This window comes from Anser cygnoides, chromosome 11, assembly GCF_040182565.1.
Source record: "Anser cygnoides isolate HZ-2024a breed goose chromosome 11, Taihu_goose_T2T_genome, whole genome shotgun sequence".
NCBI lineage: Eukaryota > Metazoa > Chordata > Aves > Anseriformes > Anatidae > Anser > Anser cygnoides.
The window spans coordinates 6283402-6307211 of record NC_089883.1 but is presented as its reverse complement, the minus strand read 5'-3'; the positions used below and the strand labels follow the sequence as shown (position 1 = coordinate 6307211).

Below are 23810 nucleotides of genomic sequence, written 5' to 3'. Positions count from 1 at the left end.
AAAAGCTTTCCCAAATGAGCCAAGGCTTGAGTAAACGAGTCATAGTTCATGGGCTGGCAAAATCAGGCTGCAGATCTGCACTCATTGTGTGTTTCCAAGGCACGCTGATTGTTTGCATGGTCAGAAATACTAGCTTTCCCTGATATTTTGTACAGATTATGCTTCTGGCCTTACACAAGGGAGTAATAGAAACTGTTTTCAGCTGAAACCAGTCACACCAGGCTAGAATAAACTAATAGGTTAAATGTTCATTTCTGGCAGGATCCCATCTCTTGTTAGCCATAGCTAGGAAAAAATATATGAATAGATGACTTTCTGTGACAGACTTTGTACCTTGTGTTGTTTGAATTATCTATTTACTTGCTGAATTCTTGTGAAATGTGATGTAAGAAGTGTTTTCCCTTTTAGCTAGACCATGGATGATGCGGGCAGGCTCTTCAAGGACTCTATACCTGATGGTACCTCCCCTGTACCACTTTTAGCACATCTATAATAATGTCATGATCCCTGTTATCCATCCACGCGTCACTGCGTAAAAGGTAGATCTGTGAGAGCACTGACCTTACGTTGTGGACACCATCTAGTTGCAGAGGTTCAGACTTGGGCGAGAATATAAACCCATGGCTATTCAAGCCCTGGCTGTCCAGGAAATAGCTTTGAATAGCTTTGGAGGAAAGCGGTCTCATCTAAAACAATCAGACTTTGGGCAGCATTGGCGAGCTCTTCCAGTTCAACAGGGGAGACCGGCGTGAGGCTGGGGCCTGGCTGGAGAAGTCACATCTGTGTTACACGGTGTGGATCCAGTGGGTGACGAAGGGGAGGGAGAGCAGACGTGTTCTCTTACCCTGTGGCAGAGCAAATCCTGAGCGTTTCTAAATTACAGTGGCAACGGCTGGTCGGCCTCAGCCGATGACAAAGTGCAGATTGGATTTTCTCAGTGTTTCTGATCACAGCACAAATCAAAAACATGGTTCCATGCCAATGCTCCCAGTATATGTGACACTTTAAAAGGTCACGGCTGTGGAGTTTGTGTTCGTTTCAATTTATCAGTACTGTAAAATTGTTGTGTTATTGCCTTCTCCCTGCTAGTCAGGCTAGGGATTCATTATCCCTTTTATTTCTTTTCTTTGTCAATCAGCTCCTAATAAGGCATTGTAAAAATCCAAAGCAGATGACTCAACAGTTGTTCTTAGTTCTGTTTAAGCTCTCGTCTTTATTATCTAGCCTGGCTAAGGGAGAAATCCTTGAGCTGGCACATCGGGGTCTGGATTTTTCTAGTACTCATAACAGTTTTCTTAAGTTTTTTTTGAAGAAACTGGATGCTCCTGAGTAGGAGCAGAAGTAGAGTGGCTTCAGGATCAAGACTGGGACTCAGTCTTTACCTATTTTTTGTACCAGAAGGTGCAGAAAAAATGCCTCAGTTCCTCACACCTGTACTTGGCACTCGCTTTGCAGGGAGAGTGCTGCCTGCAGGAATCCTCTCCAGGTGTCAGCTGAAACACCCGATACTGCTGGAAAAGGGGGACACTCGAGTTCAAGTCGTGTCATTAATGTGCACGAGTTGTTTTGCTGTTGGAAAGGGTGAGGGAAAGATGTAGTTTAACAAATGATTGGTTTGTTCTCTGCTCTGGAAGTGTAGGTCTTGGCTGAGTGAGTGTTATTGACTTCACTGCGGCTTTTCCTGGCAGGGGAATGGAGAGTGGACTTGTTGCTTGAGATGCAGGTCATGCTTCCTCCTGTACGTTTTCCACCTCTGAACCTCCTTTCCTGTGACTTATACTCTCACTGATGTGAAAGGGCTCAGCGACTGCGTCTACGAAAGCATTTTGAACATGAGGGATTGAGCAAGGCCTGTTGGAGGATGTGTGAGCATCTGAGATTAATGGGGCTGTGAAGTGAGTGACTATACGGATTGCCCTGATCCCTGTGGCCCTGGGTCTGTGTAACCCCACCCAGGGAAAGGGATGGTGTTTTTATCCTGAGTCCTTGTCTTAGTAACCCACATAAATATGTTGTTGTCAGGAATCCTAAATAATGTCAGGATCCCAGGTGAAATGTAAGGAAAGGCCGGAATGACCGTATAGAGAAGCCAAAATTTGTCTCATGTCAGTTGGGGCTAATCAAGGGTTCAGCTGTCAGTGGCATCAGGCTGGGTTCAGCATGCCAAAGGCTTTCATCCCCAGCTGTAAAGCAGGAAGGAAGGGGAAGTATAATTATCTTGGGGGACGAATGCCACAAAATCCATGGTTTTTATTTTCAGTTTTAAAAGTGGAGATAACGTATGGAAAGATATTCTGTGTGAGTCTTTGTCTCCATGAAGGACTGATGAGAGTCAGAGAGGCAGCACCTTGCATGTCTTTATCATGAGAACTAGGGAAGACCATGATAATATTTGAGAGGCCTCAAAAGTGGGTGAGATTCAGTGTCTGAAGAAAGAATCAGAAGAGACTTGTCCATCCCTTGAATTTCAAAATGGCCCGTGTCGTTATTTTTCAGTACTAAAATAAATAAAACATCAAGACAAGAAAATATTATTGATTCTTTGTTGTAGTAAGCCGTGCAGAAAGTGCTAAACACTGAGGTATTTCAAAAGGCAAAACAAGTTATCTTCTGCTTTTATGCACATGCTCAGTCAGTTCTGCTTACCCATGAGCAATGCTGGGGATATATAATATTAAATTAACAACCTTTTTACCCTTAACCTGAGAAGCTACAGGCTTGGATATGTGCTTCACCTGTTTGTAAAGCACTAATTCAACCCTCCTTACCCTGCCCAAGGGAAACATCCATTCCTGTGCCTGGCTGAGTGCTGAAAGAGTGAAAAGAAAGCTGTGTTTAGTGTTTTGCTGCTTTTTTTTTTTTTTTCTTCCTAATCAGATGGCTTGTTTGTGCAGGAATTGGCTGGTGTTTATGTGGAGGCTGAAGGTAAAGCCTGTAGTCACCATTTGTATTTTCAAGAGCTGAAGCGGCTCCTCCACTAACTTGTGTTGTTGTTTGCTGTTTAGAGGGGATAAAGCACACTTCAGGGACAGGAATTCCTGCTGAGAGAAATCTGCTGCAAAGCTTCGGCTGTCAATAGCATCAAGCTGAGCCAGGCATGTGAGAGTCTTTTGTCTCCTAATGCGGAGACTGAGAAAAACTCCCCTGTTCACTGGCAAGGGTTTCGTTTCATTTTTTTTATCCATTCATCTTTTTCTTTGCCGAACTTCATTAGGCACTGAGGAATCATCGAGGACTGGATTGTTCAGATTGATCTAAACCCCTGCCCAAGAGATGGGTGGTGGGAGTGTTCACTAGGAGTGGGCCCAGGCCAAGATTTCGGGTGCTGCCCTGTGATTTTCCTTAATGGCCCCAACGGTGCAGCTTTTAATTAACAAGAGCATTATGCCAGGAAGGCTGGTTGATATAAAGACGGCTGGTGAGCAGTAGTCTCACGCAAAGTCTTTTATTTATTTGCTTATTTTCCCGGAGTGATAACACTTTTGAATAGGAAGGCCCACCCATCTTAGGTGGGGGAGAAAGCAGGGCTTGGGTTGGAAATAGACCAGTGGAGCTGAAGGGGGGCACTTCCCGGTGTGATCCAGGTCCTCTCCATCCCTGGGGTCAGCCTTTGCAGCTGTGCTGCACGTGCTTTGAGAAAGGAGACCAGGGACTTATAACTGCAGGGACCTTAGTAATGAAATGGCATTATTCATCTGGCCAAGTGCTTGAGAACGTGGCACTGATATCAGCTGGAAATAGCAATGGAGAAAAAAATTGTTGGCAAGGTGGAAAATTGATCTGCCGTGCAGGTATTTTTAGGACATGCTGTCTACATTAGAGACTTCTCAGATCTTGAATCTAAATGCTCGTTTTACCAAGGAGGACAGAATCCTGAAAAGCTGAATTTCAGGAAAGCAGCACTTTTACTCGCTGCTATTATCACAGAAGATGTTAAAAAGAAACCACTGATTCATCTGCAGTGGCTGCCAGGAACTCAAGCAAGTCTAACAAATCATGCTGCTGGGCAGACTGTGCTACCAACAGCAGCTATTAGATGTGTCGGCTGTTTTCTTGCTTTCTGAGTTAAGAATCGATTGGGAAATGGCAAAGAATATTCAATGCTTTCAGAAGTTGCTTTCTGACTAATTTCTTTCTGAATCCAGCTGTCTCCCTGGAGTCTTTCTTTTAAACCTACATTGTATATTTATTGTTATAATCTGCTTTCACCTGAAAAGAATAATAATCCCCATTTACTTTAAGCCTGGCTGAACATGCAGTGGAATCAGAAATTAATTTCTCCCTGCTCTTAGAAGTTAAGCTCTGAAGGATAGATCCTCAGCTGCTATAAATTGTTTAGCTTCATTGAAGGGTATTACCCTGTGTCTTTAACCTCTGGAAACAAATCTCAGCTTAGAGACCATATGAAAATTGATTTTGCTTGTCATGTCATTATCTTCATTTGGGTAAATGGTGTAACCTGTGCACTGCTAACACAGTCCTGTGAGGCTCTGGGCACACCTAGGCACAAAGCACGCCCCAGAACTGAGTGAGGTAGACCAGGGGTGAGGATGCTCAGCACCCTTCTGGGGCTTATTTTGTGCCTGAACAATCAGGCTCTGAGTCGGCACCATTTAATTTCTGCCAGACTTTCAAACCTCATACATCCACCCTGCAAAGCTCAGGAGGTCGACTTAAAAGTTCTGAGATGGCTAAAAAATAACACGAGTTGGCTTGCACTTTGTCTTCTGGCTTAGAAGCCTGGAGAGATGTTCTGATCATGAGCAACAGCTATCTCTAAAAATAGAGACTTGAAGGCCTTTTAATAGACCAAGGTTCAGAGAAATAAACCAAGGGTAAAGGGCATTCTGATGTTTTACTTTCTTCTGTTTTTTCTTTTTTTTTCCTGGTCAGGTAGCAGCAAACATGCAGAGCAGGGCCCAGAGCTCTCAATGCTGCTTCCCTGAACCACAAAACATTAAAACCCATCTTGGAAAGGACTTTGCAAGGTTAATTTCTCTATCTCTCTGGTTGCAAGAAAGATGTCAAAGCTGCTGTTAAAAATTGCCAGTGACGGTTCCATAGCCTCCTCTGGCAAATTATTTTGGTGCTTTAACTAGCCTTGAAGGTCACATATTCATCCTGGTCTTAAATCATAGTGCTGTTGGTGGTGGACCTTCAGGAAACATTTGGTGCAGCCGGGGAGAGCACCACGTAGTCTGGCACGTTATTGCAAAACATTGCAGTTTGTGTGCCAGATGTGCATAAACCAGCATCTCTACCTACAGCTGCCAACTGCGGAGTAAGGAGCTGGCCTCGCCTGCCTGGCATATTGCAGGATAATTTATTAACATCTAATGGACTCTCTAGTTTCTGTCTGTCTCCTTATGGAAACCAGAGGGTATTTCTTATTATTCCCCTTCCCCCCTCCTCTTCTCCTTCTGAACTGCTAAAGCATCTGGTTGCCTCCAAGCAAGGACAAACTACAAACACCTGGATGTCGATTTTTTTTTTTATCCCCCCTTCCCTGAGATCTGCAGCTGCATGACAGCCGGATCCTGGAGGCTGTGAGTGGCACCTTCTCCCGGTGGCTGTCATCCCATCAGAAACAGCCCCTGACACCCGCCACGTGATTGAGAGGGCCCTTACTCTGGGGCTGACCCCATTACCTCACAGTGAAATGATGCGGGGCCACGACACCAAGGCATGATGTCATGGGCCTTGACGTGTCACCAGAAGAAATACAAGCTTCCTCGTGCTGTAACCTTATTACAAGGTGATTTTTGTTCCCCTGCACGCTGATTCAGTGGTAGGTAGCGTGCTTACCCCAGTCCTTCCCCTCCACTGAGACCACCACCAGTTCTACTGCCCACCTCCATCCTGCCCCCAGGCCTGGGTGTGCCCTAAGTGGAGGTGCTGGGCACAGCACCCTGGATCTGTACACAGCTCTTGCTCCTCCAGCAGCTCAGTGCTGCTCCCAGACGCATAATTAGATTGAAGCTTGAAGGCTCTGGATATCATCCCATACCTTTATTTGAAATGATTTATCATGCCGTCTGATACAATCCCTGCAAATAGCTGTTATGAGGCCTTGTTTAACATGCTGTACACACCCCTGTCCAGTGCAGAAAATGTTCTTGGCATCATGAAAACCCAAGACTTGGAAGCTGTCCGTAAGGCTCTTTTTCTCTCTTTTCCTGCACATCAGCCCTGCTTTCAGCTGAGAGCAGTCTGCGAGGCCTTTGTCTCCGTGGATGGACACATCAATACCAGTCATCCTGAATATTGGCTTCTGATGGTTTTAAGATTATTTTTTATTTTTTTTTTAATGTGCTCTATTGGAAATTGATGAAGTACTTTCCAAAATCCCCAGGCCGTTAGTAGATACTAGTAGCTGGTGATGGGAGGCCAAATTCAGGGGTGCCTATGGGGACCCAAGGGGGTACTGCCCCTTCCCAGCCCAGGCACAAACTCCCCACCTGCACATCTCTGTGCTTGGATGGAGCTGTCCATAGGGAGACAGGAGGAAAACCCACGCCACACATTCTGGGTTAAATGGGAGAGATGTTTCTACCAGGTGGATTATTTTGGAGCAACTACCCCAGCTGCGTGCCACATAGGTCCATGGTGAAATGTTCCCCTTTCCTTGCTCTCCAGCCAGTGTCTCTGGAGATGGTGCTCTCACCTCTCCCACCTGCAGCCCTGACTATGTACCTGCTGCTGTCCTTTGTGCTCAGGATTCAAAGCCAGCCCCTCTGTGGGTCACAAAAAATACTCAGGAGTGCAGGTACAAGGCAAGGAGAGAGCAATTGCACATGGACAAACAAAAGCTGCCTCTGCCACAGAGTGTCCCTCCAGAAGTTAAATTCCTCGTACCTTCCTGGAGTGAGCAGAGCAGGATTTTTGCTGCTGATTTCACTGGAAAATCAGGACCTGAAATGAAAGGTGACAGAATATGCTGCCTGGGTCTATTATTGTCAGTTTGCTTGAGCTGGCAGATAATTCATGGCAAGTAATTTATATAGCACTTTTACTTATCCTGTCCTTTATCTTCATCTGTGGTCAATTTGTTGGAAGTCTTTCTAATTAGAGTTGTCTTTGCCAATCACATGGTTTATTTCTATTAGCTCATTGGCTAAACGTAGCTGTTATAAGCCATTAATGGCACATAACTGTTATGAGAATAGGAAGAATAACTCCTTTCAACTGGAAATAATTTTTGCATTATTTAAGAAAAAGGAAAATCAGATTTAAAAAAAAAAAGGGAGATTATTTTACACCAAACTAATGTTTGTTTAATTTCTGAGGCTTTAAAAGACCTGATGTATAAAACTGAAGTAAATATAAAATTGAGTGCTGTTGAAAGCCAAGAGCATTTCATTCTCTAATAGTGAAAGACAAACATTGTTATTGCCCCTGCCACTAACCATTTTTCTACCGAGACAATTTCACAGTAATCTTCTTAAACTTCTGAAATGTTTTGGATGACTTGTATCAGCAAATAAAATAAAATAAAATTAGGCTGTGAAATATTTACTAGCTCTCTACACAATGATAAATTTGAAAAACATTTTCCTGCAGGGGTAGCACCATTAGCCTTAAATGCCTTTGTTCCTGCCAGTGAGCTCATTTGCTGGAGTATTTGCAGAAAGGGAAATACAAAAGCGAGGTGAACAAAGGGGAAGTGGCTGAAAGAGCAGAGTGAATTGTAATATCCCAGACAGCAAATGGAGGGCAAGAGAGAAAAGACAGATAACAGTGCCACCAAGCTAATGAGTGAATCTGCTCAGCGCCTGGGCTGGAGAAAGAAAAGCGGCTTTTGACGTTTCTTCTCCCTGGTAAAAAATAGTGGAAGAGTGGTGGGTGGGTGGGTAAGTGAGCAATGAGAGAGTAGCTCTTTGTTGGGCATCCTGGTGAATGTTGGTTCAGAGATGTGAGTTTAGAGTAAGTCCTGCAAAAGTCGATAGCCTGTCATTATTTTGGGAATGAACACAAATCCTCACCCCAAGTTTGTGTGCAGCTTCCAGTGGCTCCAGCAGGGCAGAGCCCCACAACCACTGGGGACCTGCCTGCTCAGATTATCAGCGTAATCCCTCCTGTGCGAGATTAGCATCTAAACCACGACACAAATTTGGGCAAAGGCTTTCTTTATGCCGATTTCCCTACTGATTGACTCCTCTACATCAAAATATCCTCCAGGAGGTACCTTTGAACCGGATTTTCTGCTCTTTGTTCCTGCCGTGCTAAGTAATTTAACCTCCGAAGGAGGGGTTTGCCTTGGCAAAGCTTTCAGGGGGACCAGCATGGCACAATGAAATTGCAATTATGCAGGCACTTCTGCTAGGCAGGAAAGCTGAGGATTTTCCTAACTGCAGCGTCCTCCCACCACCTGGTCCCACTGCTCCAGACAAAACCGTTCGACACGCATGTCTGTGCTTTTCGTTCTGGGAACCGACTGCTCTCCTCCTGCCTTCCCCCTCCCCTCCTTGCCTTCAGTTCTTCCTTGATGAATGTCAGAGCGTACTGAAGAAACAGCTTTTTTCTTTTTTTCTTTTCTTATTCTTTTTTAAAATGCTCTTTGGCATAAATATTGTGAGGGGCACAGACAGTGTGGGCTAAATTGATCCTGGAGAGGTTGGGCAGCGGGGCCATTCACGCCTTGAATTTAATTTCATAGATTGATCTGTGGAGCTGAGGACAGGTCGCAAAAGACAAACAGCTCTCTGTGCTCTGTTCTGCCATTCCCTGGCCATCAGAGCAAGAGGGAAACCAAAGTTACTGTGAGGATGTTTCTTAGCTTCGGGTCCTGTATAAGCAGCAGCAAAATGCAGGGTGTGAAACTCCTCGGACTCGCTTGGGAGGGAGCCAGGAACGGGCTTGGATTTTGGGTTCTCACTGCCCACAAATCTCAGCCCCAGATTCAAGCCTGTAGTGGATTTGGCAGCATTTTATATTGTTTGTTTATTAGGGCACAAGGAGTCACATTCATCCATGCATTTTTTAAATGTTTTATTTTAAATCAGTTAAAACTCCAGGGGTTCAATTCATTACCACTTCTTCTCCAAACCGCGGGGCAATCCAGTGCAGCACAATCATCCATGCCAGTAACTGAGCAGGGAATGCAACCCAATAGCTGTAGCTGCTTCTTGGTCATGGAAAGGAGAGGAGAGAAAGGGTATGTGTGCAAGTTTTTATTTGTGATGGGAAATCTTCAGCTTTGTTGTATACAACAACCTCTGGCTGCAAGAACTCACTCCAAAGGACATTTGGAGATTTATCTTCATTCTTTGGTCACACTGTGCCTTCTAAAAGGGCTGAAAAAAATCTCTGCTGTGCAGGCTTCCTACTGAGATTTCTTGTTGCCCTTGCTCCAGAGCTGCTGAGGCACAGGGAATTCTCTCCACTGCATCCCCCGGCTGTGCTGGTGCCAGCTGGAGTGCCAAGGACAAAAGAGCATGAAAATGAATAAATGGGATTTAGGGGGAGCATGGCTGGTGGGGTTTGTTTTACATACGTGCACGTAGGGAATGTCTGAATTGTTAAGCAAACTCTAGCAAATTTTACTTACAAGGCTGAGAAATAGGGTGGTGTTTTCTGCTCTGTTGCATTTTTCACTGTAAATCCTTTTCCTGCCCAGCACAGCCCAGAATCAAATCTGATAATAAGATCATCCCAAAGAGCAGGGAATCTTTGGAGCTCAGTCCCAATTTCATATACCTCTATTTTTTCTTATAAACTCTTGGTTTTATTTCTTTAGGACAAGGACCACTGTGAACCCTTCTCCTCTTGTGCCAGTTGTTTGTTTCTTCCAAGTAATAAATAACCTTTGAAATACTCTTTTAGCAATGGATTAAATAGTGTAGTGAGTGGCAATCTGGGCTGCAGTTTCCCATGCCTGACTTTGATCTTCTAAATATGGTGGGTGTATAGAATTGCCTAATTTCCCTTATTTCTTCCAATATTCTATGCTACTTTCTAGATTTGCCGTTGAGTGATGTTCCCAAGTAATCATAGCACCGAGCAAATGCCTGCTGTGATATTCAACAGCCTGCACCTAGAGCAATAATTTTACCCTCTCCTTGCCAGCTCTTTCTTAATGTTCACCTGCTTCCCTATTACACGGCTGGCACTTTGCATTAGGTTAGAAGGCATGATTTCATTTTTCTACTTGGCTGCTGCTGAGGCTGCCCTGCAAGCGCCGTACTGTTCCCACGTACACACAACAGCTCTGACTTAACACACAGCCTTGCCGTGACTTTCAAGCTAATTTCATCACCCAAAATGTTGCCCTTGACTTGCAGAGAACTGCTAAACTAGGAGAATACTAAGTATTTTTTTTTTTACCCATTACTTCTCAGTGATACGTTTTGGTCTGAACAATTTATACACATGGGGCAGAAGGAAACACCATAGGAATAGGAATATTTTTCCTTCCTGCAGTACTGGGCTTACCTGCAGCTCACTTTCTTCCACTGTACTTCTTACACTTTACGCTGTATGTCTATAGTTGTTGCAAGGGATCTTCTGAGGAAAGTTTCTGACCCTGGAAAAAAAATCATATCCCAGAAATATTCTTTTTCAAGCTATATTTTTACAAGTGTCTATTACAGTTGCTGTCTCAACACATATTTTTGCAGGACTGATCATCACAGGGCTCACTCTGGAAGTCTGCAGCATACCATAGGAAATCTGCCCAGTGGGTCCTGCTCTGAAAAGGGGGAAGAATGTGCTTGTTTCATTCACTACCAATTTTTGCTTGAAAGTGCCTAATATTTTCTGCTACAGCACTAAGAAAGCAATGTATGAAACTACAAAATGGAGCAGATGACGTAAGCAGGGCAGGTGGGTTGGGGAGCTGTGCTCCTACAGCTGTTTTTAAGATATGGCTGCAGTGACCTACCCAAAATCCAGCCCAAATCCCACAGTGGTTGAGCACGTGCTCCCGTGGCCAGGAACAGTTTTGTAATGGTTACACAAACCAAAATAGTTTGCAAGCTGTAAAAATAGCATCACTGTGGTGGCCACCACCACGTGCCCTGGTACTGATCAGATAGGTTTCACACCTTGTGGTTCCCAGTCCTTTATCACTCCTGCCATCCTTTCATCTGTGTTGAAAGGGCAGGAAAGCATGAACAAACTGTTACGCTTGGCCTGATAGACATCGTTACTTTCAATTACTCCTCTGTAAACAGATTGAAGATAACAAGTTCAGCCATCTCCGTCTGAAGCTCAGGAACTGCTTGCACTTGCCCACTCACCCTCAAATGCAAAACGTAATTGCATTTCAAGTCACCTCTTTTGTTTTCATCCTCCTTGCTATCGAGTACGAGACAAGAATCATCGACACTCTTGTTTAATGTCAGTAGCAGCTTTCAAGGAAGAGCGTGAGAGGCACTGACAGATGCCAGTCATTGTTTTTAGAGAATGCATAAAACCATTCTTTGTTACCAACACCTCCTTTATTTTACGCTTTTCCATTCGCATCAAGCAGGACTGTGAGGCTTTATATTTCAGGTTTGGCATTATCCGGCTCATCATTTTCTGGGTGACACAGCCCGCCATAGCTTGCCTGTGTGTCAGTGGCCGATGAAGCAATGGCCATTTGTCCTTCAGATACCACCTCCGAGTCATCTTTTGCCGTGATTTACAACACGCTCCTACTGCTATGGTGGCATTTAGATGTGTGGCACATTGTGACTTCTGCTGCCGGTCGCTTTATTACTCTTCCAGATTTTGCAAGAAGCAGATCGGTGATGGAGTGCCTTCATCTGTTGTTACACCATCTTTCATTTCTCCCGCCTGCGTTGTCTGATACGGAGGTGCCTTTTTCAATTTTATTGTGTGTCTACAGAGTGTAGATACGTTATCAAGTTGCCTTGGTAAATGTGGCGTAAAGACCACTGTTTTAGTGGTAGTGCTGGTAGCTAGAATTGTCTGAGGATACAAATGAACAATCTCTGCCTAACTTGAAACATGCTGGACTTCGTTCCATTGCTCAGAAGCGAGATGCTTTCAATATATGTTGGCTTTTGCAGTGATGCCCTTCTTGGATGGAGGCTACTGAATTAGTGCTCAGGAGAATGTGGGATATTCCCAGCTGAAGCACAGGCCTGGTGGCTGATCTGTGTTCCCTCCAAACCCGGTGACAACATTCCCATTGCTTTCCGTGGAACTGGACCTAGCCCCTAACACGCAGCACTTACCGATCCTCCTTGAATATTAGCTGCCTTCCTCGTGCCTCTAGACATGATAGGGTTTTTGATTTATTCATCAGAATTCTTCCAGCAGCAAATAGAAGTGCATCCCCCTGTTTCACGCTAATATGCCTGTACAATCACCCCTGCTGTTTAGATGAGGGCCTGATTTCCATGCCAGGAATCCCGCATTGTGCCAGATCCCTTTATTCTTCTTGGAACTTTGAAGCTATATTATGATGCTAATTAATTCCTTTCTCAAGAAGAGAGTAATTGCAAGTATTGGAGGCAACTTCATCAATGCAGGAAATGAAGGCAAATAGATGCTCTTTTTCTTTCTTTCTTTCTTGTTTGATTTCCCTTTTGAAGCTGAAGACTGTGAATTGATCTGACTTCTGGGTTCTGTCATTAACCCACTATGGTCTCACACGGGGTGATGCAGATGGTTGCAAAGCGATTTTATCCAGGCCTTGGGTTTTTGTATCTTGGTAAATTTTAATCTGTAACTCATCCTCATGCTAATTTGAGTTAGTGACATAATCTGGTCCCTGGGGCTGGATATCGGCTTGCTTTCTGTTCCGAGGCTAGAGTCCCATGGCAGGGGGTGCAGCATCACGGTTACAAATGCTCTTTTCCCTTCTCCCCTTTCTTTCCTCCATCCACCTTATCCTTCCTATTGCGTGGCTATCAGCTAAAGTCCACGTGCCTTTGAGTGACTGGTTGGCACCCCACAGTTTCTCAGCAGCATATAGGGTGTCCAAACAGTCTCCCTCCAAACCCACTGTGCACAGATGCCATCGGCTCTCACTGCAGGAACAGGAGAGGTCACCATGCTCTCCCCCTCTGCAAACCCACAGCTGAAACTGGTGGCTGGCTGGTGCTGCTCAGTGGGGTTTTCCTGGTGAGACAGGAGCAACTGCTCATTAGCGGGAGGTTTTCTCAATGGGGACTTCACAGCCTAGCGAGGGGTGGATTTGGGACTCTGTTTCCTCTGCGTGTCTTGGGGGGAGGCGGTAAGATGGCTGCGGCATAAACTTTCTGTTCTTTATAGAGCCTCCTTTGGGAATCCCTTGACCTTTTAGATGCCTGATTTATATAATCTCTCAGAGGACAGACTAAAGGGGGGGATATTATCAGCCAATTAAAAGGTTCCCTCCTGAGGAGGGTGGAAAATAGCATACAGATGACCTATTTTTTTATACGACATCAATTACCATTCTGCTGCCAGATGTTGCACTGTGGAAGATCTGGGCTGCAACCCGCTCTGTGGGACTGCCTCTCCTAGGCTGAAACTCTGGGAAGAGAAACCCTGTGGTGGATTCCTAAGGGCAGGAGAGAATTAATTAAGTATTTGATAGGTGTGAAATGCACCTTTCCAGGAAGAAAATAACTGTCAAACCTGCCTTCATTATATCCTCATTTGCCCAAGCAATTATTTGCCAAATGATAATTGAGTCTAGATGGGCAAGTGAATAATTTTTAAAGCATAGTGGCTCTAATTTTAGTGTTGTTTTCTAGGAATCTCTCAGCTAATACCCACACTACCCAATCCCTTTGGTATTTACTCACAGTTTCATCTGATCTCCCTCTTGCTTCCCCACTTCCAGCTGTTCTTTGCATCCAGTATGCTGTCAGTTATCTTCAAAAGAGAATGTGACAGTGTGTACGCACGAAGATATGCAATTCCACAGTATTTACATCAGGGTTTTGGTCACACGTGTCATAGGGAAAAGAAGATGCTGCAAATAGGAAACAGTTGCTGCAGACTCCAGGGTGTTAAAATATTCTGGAGAGCATCTTGTGAAGACGGCAAATTTTGCCTTTCACAGATAAAGCTGGCCACTTCTGAGGTTTCTGGATGACTCTAGTTTAGAGAGACTTTTGAACAGGGAGACTTCCACCATAGCATGTGGAGATTGTTGATCCATGAATGTAGGCATATGGAGAACGGTGCAGAAGCTGCTAAGGAGTATGCAAGTTAATGCTGGTGGAAAGTTCTGGATTTGGGAACTTCATATAAGGGAAACAGATGTTATGCTAATACAACCAGCTTGGGATATAGACTTGAGATGGGAACAAGATATTGAAGCTGGGAACAGAAGAAACTAAGGCTTTTTCAGACGTGAAGGTCTAAACAAGAAGCAGTAGCAGAAGACTGGATGAAGGTCCAAAGACCTGGAAGAGAGGAGAGAAGACAACAGAGAAGGAGGAGAGAGGCAAGGCTGGAATAAGTCTGGGAACAGTAACTGGGACCTCGGTCCTGGGGTGTAGCTGCGGGGAAACAGTGCCAGGCTTGTCAGGTATCAGCTGCCTTACGCTGTGGGAAGGACGTGCCCTTCCAGACACACACAAGCATGCTGGAGGTCTGGTCTTGGTCTCGAGAGGCTGGTGGGTGTCCTGTAGGCCTCGTTTCCCCCCGTGAGCCTGGAGGCTGTCTCCATGTACTTGTTGTCTCTTAATCTTAAACTGTCTTTGGGAAAAGATTATGCCTAGATACTTTCCTACCATTCACTGTATGCCCTTGTTCCTCCCCTTCATAGGTGTGAGGGGGTTGGACACCTCTGCACTAGTTTGGCTGCTGCAGTAGTTTTGGCTTCCCAGGCCATGGGGAAGACCACACAGCAGGGCAAGGATATTGCCTGCGCTCCTTTAGTTTCTGTACAATGCTCTGCATATCGAAGAGATTAGAGGTTTGTGAGTTTGCAAAGCTGTGTCCGGACAAAGTCTCCTGCACAGATGCATCCTGTGTATGAAAGCTCCCATTATGCTGCCCTTTTAGCATGCGCCTGCCTTAGCCGAGTGCTGCTCATTAGTTCATGTCCAGTCACTCCTTGGCTAATCAGTCAGTGCCAGTCATGATGGATGTACTTGTGAGGAAGGGCGGTGGTGCCTGGGAGCTGCTGAGTGTTCAAAATCCAGGTGGGACAAAAATTCAACCCATCATTCAATGACCTCAGTGGTGCCAATTCAGCAGCATTGGTGTCAGGTAGCTTTTAAAAGCAGCACAACTTCAGTCCTAGATTTATTTCCCAAGCTCAGCAATCTAGTGCAATCTAGATCAATCGGGTAGACGAATACCTCTAAAAGTCCTTCTCCAGTCTATGTTTCTTGCTGAACTCTGCTACTATTTCATTTTAGTTGATTATGAGCCAATAAGCCACAGTGATCCCAGGTAAAAGGTCATCCTCAGACTGCTAACCAGGGATATTTTCATTAAGGAGTTTGGCAAACTATGGTGCAACAACGTGCTACAGGTGCTAAATTTCACTTCAAGCAAGTTAGTACATCTGCTACATAGAGATCTCACCTCAGACCCCCCAAACCATTGCAGCTTTATGTCTCTATTGTCTGCTACTGATGACTCCAGGTAGGGTCAGCTTCCTTGGGCACAGCATGGTGAGGACCCTGCACTTCTCCCACATCTTCCTCTCTTACTCATGCTCAGATGAATTAAAAAACAGCACATTTCTCAGCAGACCCACAACTCATCATCTGCACACGTGTGTTGGACCCAGCCCTGTAACACTGAGGCTGTTGTGTGACATGATCAGGTGGAGACCACACATCCTTCTGCTCCTTCACGTTGTAGGTGACAGTCCAGGCCACAAAATCCATCACTGTTTGTTCACAGGGAGAAAGACTTGCAAGATAAGGTCCCTCTAAACCTTAGTGATATCATGAGGATGTGATGTTGTGACAGCAGGAGAGGCTGAGGACATCTATGTGCTGCCCACTTGTGCTGTTCTCAGTGACAGTCTTCGTACATCAAAGCAGCGTGGTGCTGACAGCTGTAACCTTTACAGAGTAAGCAATCACCGCAGATGACCTGAAGGCAGACAAATAAAACTTTTGAGTCCCTGCTGAACTCCATTGAGGAATCTGTATAGGAAAACCAAATGAGAAATCACAAGTGCTGTTTTATTGCCATGCTGCAGATGAGAACACAGCGCTAACCCCCGATGAATCAGTTCAGATTGGTGCAAGAGGAGCAGAGGCGTATTTGGTGATTTGGAGAGAGATAAACCAAGTGCAATTATAGTGAGGGATACCTGAAATTAGGATGCATATTGCATAATACAGGCAGCAAGTGGTAATTTAAATAATATGCACTATCTTATTACAAAACCAGCAAAATATGTTTGCTGCATTTAAAGCCTTGAGATTCCACGTTGTCCTAGATCAGTAAAGTGCATTGTACTGTGAACCGGGACATCACGTTTCATTTCTTTAATGTAAGCAGTCGTTCTCTCCAACTCTTATAGCCACACTCATGCTCCCCATCCTGCTGTTTGATGTTATCTTTCAGGTTGTACATTTATCGGTTAATGTTCCATCACTGAGCTCTTCAGGCCTATGGCCTACATCTTTCTTAAACACCGATTCACCTTCAGATTACACCTCAGCTTCAGCAGTAGTGAAAATAGCCTTGTGAAGCGAGGTCCTGGAGTTTGACCACTGTGAAGGAGATCTGAAGAGAAGGAGAGCAACAAAAGTCCAGCAACATGAGAATTTTGGGGGAAAAAATTATTTTGAGACCAACAAGAGGAAGACAGGATATAAAGAAGGTGGAAAGGAAATGTGAAGTGATGGGAGTTTTCAAGGATTCCAGATGTTCTCAGGCTGAAATCATCAGAAATAATCACTTAATATCTAGGTAATTTGAAAAACAGATGACAAGGATGGTAGAAAACAGCTGTTCCAAGGAGCCCAAACCAGGTTATTTCCCAGAGCAGGAGAAAAAAATAGTCCTGTCAACAGAAAGGAAGATTTAGCTCCTCATGTTCTTGTGAACCTCTGCTGCTCTGTAATGATACTTGCAGATCTGGAGGCCTCCCTTGTCCAACACAAGGCCTGGTCCCTTCACTACAATGGTTTGGCATTTATCAGCAAAGCAAAGCACCATTTTCATATATTTGCAAGCCTTTCACCTGATGTTTTAAGTGATATTTCCCACTTCACCTGCTAAACCCAGGCTTTAAAGTTTCTGTTTGAGCTTAACTTTTCAATAACTTAAAGACTCTTCATTTTTTTAAGGAGCAACAGTTTTCTGAAATCAATAATTCTCACTAGAGCTACTTTGATATCTTCAGCTGACAGCAAACCTATACTAAAAAGCCCAATTTATTTTGCTGGATAGTTGTCAACTATCAGGACACAAACCTGAATATGCTTCAGATGGGGCATGTTGTTGTTTTTCAGGACACAAACACGAATATGCCCCAAATGGGATGCAACCAGAAGCTAGCACCATAACGTTCCGGCTTGTTGACCTCTGCACTGCTAACCCAATTTGAATGAGAACAATAGAAAATGCATCTACAGCAAAACTCCTTCAGACAATTTACATTCATCACGTTAGACACTGGGCTGATGATGCAGAAGCTGCAATCGCATTGCTTTTGGACTGTGGAGATGTGGTTGTAAATGTGTCCAATCCAACAGCTGCCCCGCAAGCTGCTCCTGGTGAATATTTTTTAAGGAGCAATTGTTCTGCCTTGCCTTACATGGGCTTTTTCAGATGTGAGGCAGTAAATTTGGAGCAGCAGCTGTGGCCAAATTCCTGGAAGATTCCCTTCTCCTATTTCCCTTTCTCTCCCCCCAAAAGTTTAGATGGTGAATGCCCCTGGGAGCTAAATATCTTTGAGACAGTTTGAGGACAAAGCCATTGTCATGAGCATCTCCTGACAAGTTTCTGTCCCTCTGTTCTTTTTGTAGCGAAGCTTCGTCAGGAAAAGCTCTATCTCGGCATCTTAGCTCAGCTGGCGAAAGCTAACCAAATATAAGAACATTTCAACATAGTTTTCCAGACAGAGCTTTTATTTCTTTCTCTTAGAGAAATTATTAAACAAAGATTCAATGAAACAATGCCTACAAGTGCTAAAAATTGCATTTGAGCCCATGCTAAAGAAGCAAACGGATTAATTACTGACTTCATTTTGGTTATTTGCTTGTTCCTCAGGACAAGGTGAATCCTACTTTTTTCCAGCCATCTCCCACTAGGACCAGAATTCATTTCTCCTTCTCCCTTTTTAACTATTGCTGGAACTTCAGGCAAGTGCAGGTTTCACATCCACGTCTCTCCATCTCTAATTCTTTCCATTTCTCTTAGCTATACAAGCTTCGCTTTATAGTATTTACCTTCTCCTGATATCAGATCTACATTTCTCAACTTGTTTTATAGTGTTTATTCATCAGCTCTCATCCCCTAAAACTTCTTGGAGCAGGAGAAGTTCAGAGCATGCTGGATCGTCTTTTGGAGCTGTGTATTCCTTGTTATCTGCCCTCCCCATTGCTGAAATTTAACCTTCTTACTCCTCGGGTCTGGGGTTTAATTTCTGTTTTGCTTTGTTTGCATTATTTTAAATCACAAGCAACCCCAATAAATAAATTGGGAATCATGAGTGAAAAAAAAAAATGGTATAGGAGTGAAAAGAATCACATCCTTTTACTGTTTAAAGTATAGCATTCCCAGTGGGTAAATATCCTGTAGTACCACTGTGGAAGAGCAAATATATGAAAAACTACTTAGTACCAATAATGATACTAATGCAGTTAAAACATTAATCTTGCTGCAGCTGTTGTCAAACCTGTCACAGGGCTTTAAGGTGGTTCCTTGCAGCTCCTCAGGAGAAAAGAGCACATGCATTTCTGAGTGCTTGGTACGGTCTTAAGAAGAGGAAACTGGATCCGGGGCATTTTTCATTTAGATATACAGAAAGACATGTGCTTCCTCCCCAGGATTCTTGTAGGCTGCTCTCATCTGCACAGTATCTGTGAGAGCTTGGACAAACCCAGGGCTGGAGGCTAGAAGGAGCAGGTGGTGGGAGCTGCTGGGGACACTAAGCTGTAGGATTTTGTCAGGATGTTTGCAGAAAATGGGAAAAAGTCCCACGAGAAGCGACCTCTAGTTTCTTACAGAATGCTCGAATGCTGCTGGGAGCAGCAACAGACATGTCCTGTTGAACTGCTACCTCTAATCCTTCGAGCTGGTGTTGTTTCCACACACAAACACACACTATCTCCCCTGAGAATACTTTTTTGGGGGGTTGATCCCCACCAATCAACACCTTACCCATGTTCATCATTTGCAGCCCTCCCAGCCCAGTCTTTTAACATCAGCTAACTTGCAGCTCTAATTAAAAAATTAAAAAAAAAAATAGGGGGAGGAAGGGGGAGGAAACTCCAGTTTATTGATGCCGTGGTATCCAGAAAAATTGGAGAAGTTGCACGTAAGTGATGTCAGCAATTGGAAGATAAATTTTTTTAATGACTTCAAATTTTGGTCTAGCTGCAAGGACAGGGCAACCAGGTCAGAAGATGGTCAAAACTGCAAACCTGAATGCCAAGGAAGGAGCAGATGAGCACAACAGACTTCTGCAGGCAGGAGCTGAAGCCCTGCAGTTGATTGTTGTCTCGTCGCTGTGCGGGGAGCCTTTGCTGTAACTCACTGTGCCTTTATTTGCACAAAGTCCTGGCCAGATGCCTGGCACCATGCCGGCAGACTGGTCCTATTTCTATTTGTTGATAGATCTCTCTTATATCCGATACCTTGATTAACGTACATCGATTTCTCCTGTTTCTGCTCGGTGAAAAGGGTACTCTTAGCAGCAGCCTGGGAAGTGCTTTCCCTAGCAGGGGTTACTGAACTGCATTTAAAGCCCTAAGCACATACAGCTTTGAACCTGCCCTAAGCACAACGTATATTTTCAGGACTTGCTTTTCCCTGCCACTTAGTGGCTTTAAATGGCAAAATATTTTTGCAAAGACAAATTGCTTTGCAGGTACTGTGCTGAGCTTCTGGAAAAGCTCCAGATGCAGTGAGGGATTCAGAGCGACTCCCTGAACCCCAGTCAACAAGGAGAGGTGACCCCAAGCGCTAATTTTACACATGAAAATTAGAGGAGTGTGAAATATTGCCAACAAATTGCAGCACTGTTTCAAATTCAAGGTGGTCACGCTATTGAAGAGCACAGAGGGCTGGTTCACAGCACCTTGGCTCTCCTAGGATTAGACCCTCTGTTCTTTTTGGTTTAAATGCAGAAAAATTAATACAATTTTTCAATATGCATGGCCTATTTCTGGACAGAAAACAGCTAAAATAGGAGCATTTTTCAGCAAATATCATCTTCTGTGCTAGTATGATAAATTTAGGAATAAATCTGTGGTGTTGCCTCAAGACAAGCCATTATTTTCAAACTGAACAATACTTTATGCTTGGGGATGCATCTTTGTCTGCCCCTGGCCTTTTTTTTTTTTCCCCAGTGACCATCTCCAGAGCCTTCAGTTTGTGAAGATGTAGGTGATGTTGGCAGTGGCACAATCTTGCCTCTTTTCCTGACAATAGAAAACCTGTGTTTGTTCTCCAGTTGCTCTTAGTGGGACAACGTTGGTGCCAGATAGTTCCCACTGGGAACTAAGTTCCCTCTTCTCCCACCACTTACCTGTCTCAAACTTCCCTCAGTTCACAGTAAAAGTGTTTTAACCCTTTTCTCTCCAGAATTGGTAGGGAATCTAATTCTCTACATGTGGGTTCGACATGAATGTTATTTATTGAAATCAGCAGCTCTATAAGGTTAGGTAAGAAGTTGCTTTTCAAGGCCCTGGGTGGCTCTAAACATTATTAAACATGGTCATTAGAACATGCTTTTCCAACCATTGAATGGTTGCGAACATTAAATATTTTGTTTTAATAAGTGCTTGCTTTTTCAGCTGCTGCATGGCCTTAATCTTTTTTTTTCCTCATTAAAAAATGTTGATTTTCCAGCTCATGAGCCACTGAAAATACTGTTCTGTTTTTTTTCCCTCTCCCTCTTCTTTTTTTTTTTTTTTTTTTTTTTTTTTTACATTCACCGATAAGTTTATTTTTATTTAAAAAGAAGAGTGAGGATTTTGGAGCCTTTGGCTAAAATAACTTGTTTTCAGCTACTAGGACAGGTATAGGGCAAGGCTTAGGATAACATAAAATCAAACCTGGCTTGTGTGAACAAGTTCCATTGAGATAAGAACATGCAAACTATCCAAACATCAGCAGATTGTCTTCTCTGTATGCTTTGAAAAGACTGATGAATCACACTGCTGCATGCCAGTTTTCCCACCTGCCAATCAAGCATGTCTTATTGTGACATCTGAATAGACTCACAGGGCAAAATATGAAGCAATGCTAGGGTCAGAAGTGAAGCATGTGTGTTTTGGACTCAGAATGAAGATGAGAAGTTTGACTTACATTTTATTTTCCTTATTTTTTCTATAAGGGAGACCATGTTATGTAGCAAGAAAGGTAAATAGGAGGAAAGGTCTTTAGCTAAAACATTAGACTGGAAAAATCTTCTGCTGTAGGATCATTGCACGGCCATGAGAATCATTTGTGCCGTTACTGTTGCCTAACTGTAGACTTCACAAACTATTTGGGATGCTCTTGATGCCCTGCCTGGCCTCCAGATCTCCAGATACTCTTCCAGGAGGGAGGAGGTCTCCTGTAGGTCCCACATAACATCTGTTAGTACCACAAAGCCTTGGGAAGTGCATCTGGAGTGGCATTTGCTGTCTCTCTTTAGACAAATGGATTACAATCTTCGTTGTCCTCATTTTCCTAGGACAGTAAATCTTAGGAATTTGCTAGAGACAGAGGCTTCCCCTTACGATGTCTGCTACCATTTCTGCTGCCATGGGGCCCTGATTGTTGTGGTGGTTGTGATGGAGGAGGAGACATCCACAGCACAGAAGGCGGTTGACAAGAAGGGACCAACGTCTTGCTCAGCTGAGAAGCCTTCCTTGGGGAGTCCGAAAGTGGCAGCTTTCCCCTGTGGCTGGGGCATTTGGCTTTTTGCAGCTTCTAAATCACCCACTTGGAATGCACTGTGCATCAGCCTGGAAGGGAGTCAAACCGTTTTATGAAAGCTGCAATTAGTGGCTTCCCACAAATAGCATCTAGCACTGACAAGTGGCTGCTCTGTAATGCTGTTTATGGGCTTGTTTCAGGTAATGGAATTTCATTGCCTTTCAGGTGCTCTCGCCACAGGAAACACATATATTTTTTCAGCTCTGTGATTTTTTTCCACTAAATTGCACAAATCATTATGTTTGGGCAACTGCATTGGAAACATTTTACTCTGCATTTATTTTGCAGCTCAAGTCCTTCATGAAAGGAAGAACAAATATGTTCTGGGAGGCAAACAACTGAGGTGAGAAAGAGGAGAGAGAGCAGAGGGGAAACAAACTGCATCTTCACCTATAGTAAGTTGGTGTACCTGCACTGACAAGGGTGTATATATGCTGATTGGTGTTGGGTGATGAATATATCCAAATTTTTCCCCTTTTTCCACTGTGTTAGCTCCTAGAAGCCACTACCTGAAGCTGTGTTATGGTCTCCTGGACACACGTGTCTTCCTTGGAAGACCAGACTGCTCAGTGATGTGGTAGAGTTTCCTGACTCTTCTCCTGCATAGTTAAGTGCAATTGTCTTTGTAGGAACTGAGCAAATCAAGCGGAGAGCTCAAATGATCTCTTTAGCTTTATGGGATGATTATGTTGTACTGAATGTGGGAACAGAAGGTAAAAGCGAGTCACATTGGTTCTGGTTGGCTTGTGCAGTTTGAAAGTTTACCCAGGATGAAACTCAAAATCCAGCAACCCTCAGGACCTCTCCGTGTGGTCCATGCTCAGCAGAGTCCTGCTGGGCCGGCTGCACTGGCGTTTTGTAGGAAAAAGTATCCCACATGAATAGCAGTGAAAAGAAAGCCTGTGAGACGAGATCACTTACACTGAGCCTGTTAGGTCACGGTTAGGCATAAAGAGCATTTGTAAGGAAAGCTGAGCACCAAACTGCATAGCGTCCTCTTTTGTTCATGAGTCTTGCTGAAATCATAAGCCTCAAAGGGAACAGAAGGCCATGAACCCAAGGAACAGGTGAATCAAAGGCAATGTAGTTGCTTCAAGGGGGAAATTTGAAATCAAGGTTGCAGAAAAACAGGGCTCTTAATGGGATAATGCAGGTAATACTATCACACAGCACTGAAACAATACAGGACTAATTAGCTCAAATATTTGCTGACAATGTGGGTTTTGAGGAGAGGGGGGCATGGGCTTTCATAAAACTTAATTAACCCATAGAGTAAATCCGTTTCATTCATTGCCACAACAGAGCCAATCAAGATAGGCTTGCTGTTTGCTCATTTGGAAAGCGATTAGGATTCCCATTTAGACTTAATTACAGTGCAAAGGTTGACAATTATCATCTTTGTGGAAGCACTGGATGCCACAGTATCTCAGTCGAACATGTGCCTATAATTATGCACATCATTTTCTTAGCAGAAAATGTAACCCACTCATTACCTGGGTTTCATGCCTGTAATTAGAGATAGTAGTAATAAAGAAATTGAAGAAGTGGGCTGGTGCTGAATTGTTTTGGATCTTTCCATAGCAAATTACTTTGTGCAACTGTTTGTCACAAATTAAAATCTCGGTTTGTCCTTGATACTCTTCATGGAAGGAAATTTGTGGCCATGCAAAGGACTCAAACCAGCCAAACAGGTCATATTTTGACACTGACTAAAAACCCTGTTGCCTCAGCCTGGTCTGGTACACAAACCCTTCCTTACAGCTCCCCGAAGTTTCTCGTGTTACACAGTTGTACTTATC

General features: G+C 43.9%; 1 long non-coding RNA gene across 1 annotated transcript in view; it reads left to right on the top strand.

Annotated features, from left to right (window-relative positions):
- The window catches only part of LOC106036509 (uncharacterized), a 193490-nt gene that overhangs the window by 121737 nt on the left and 47943 nt on the right, over positions 1-23810 (top strand). The window contains exon 3 of the long non-coding RNA XR_010834103.1: positions 22300-22406. This is a non-coding gene — a long non-coding RNA (uncharacterized lncRNA). The remainder of the gene's footprint in view (positions 1-22299; positions 22407-23810) is intronic.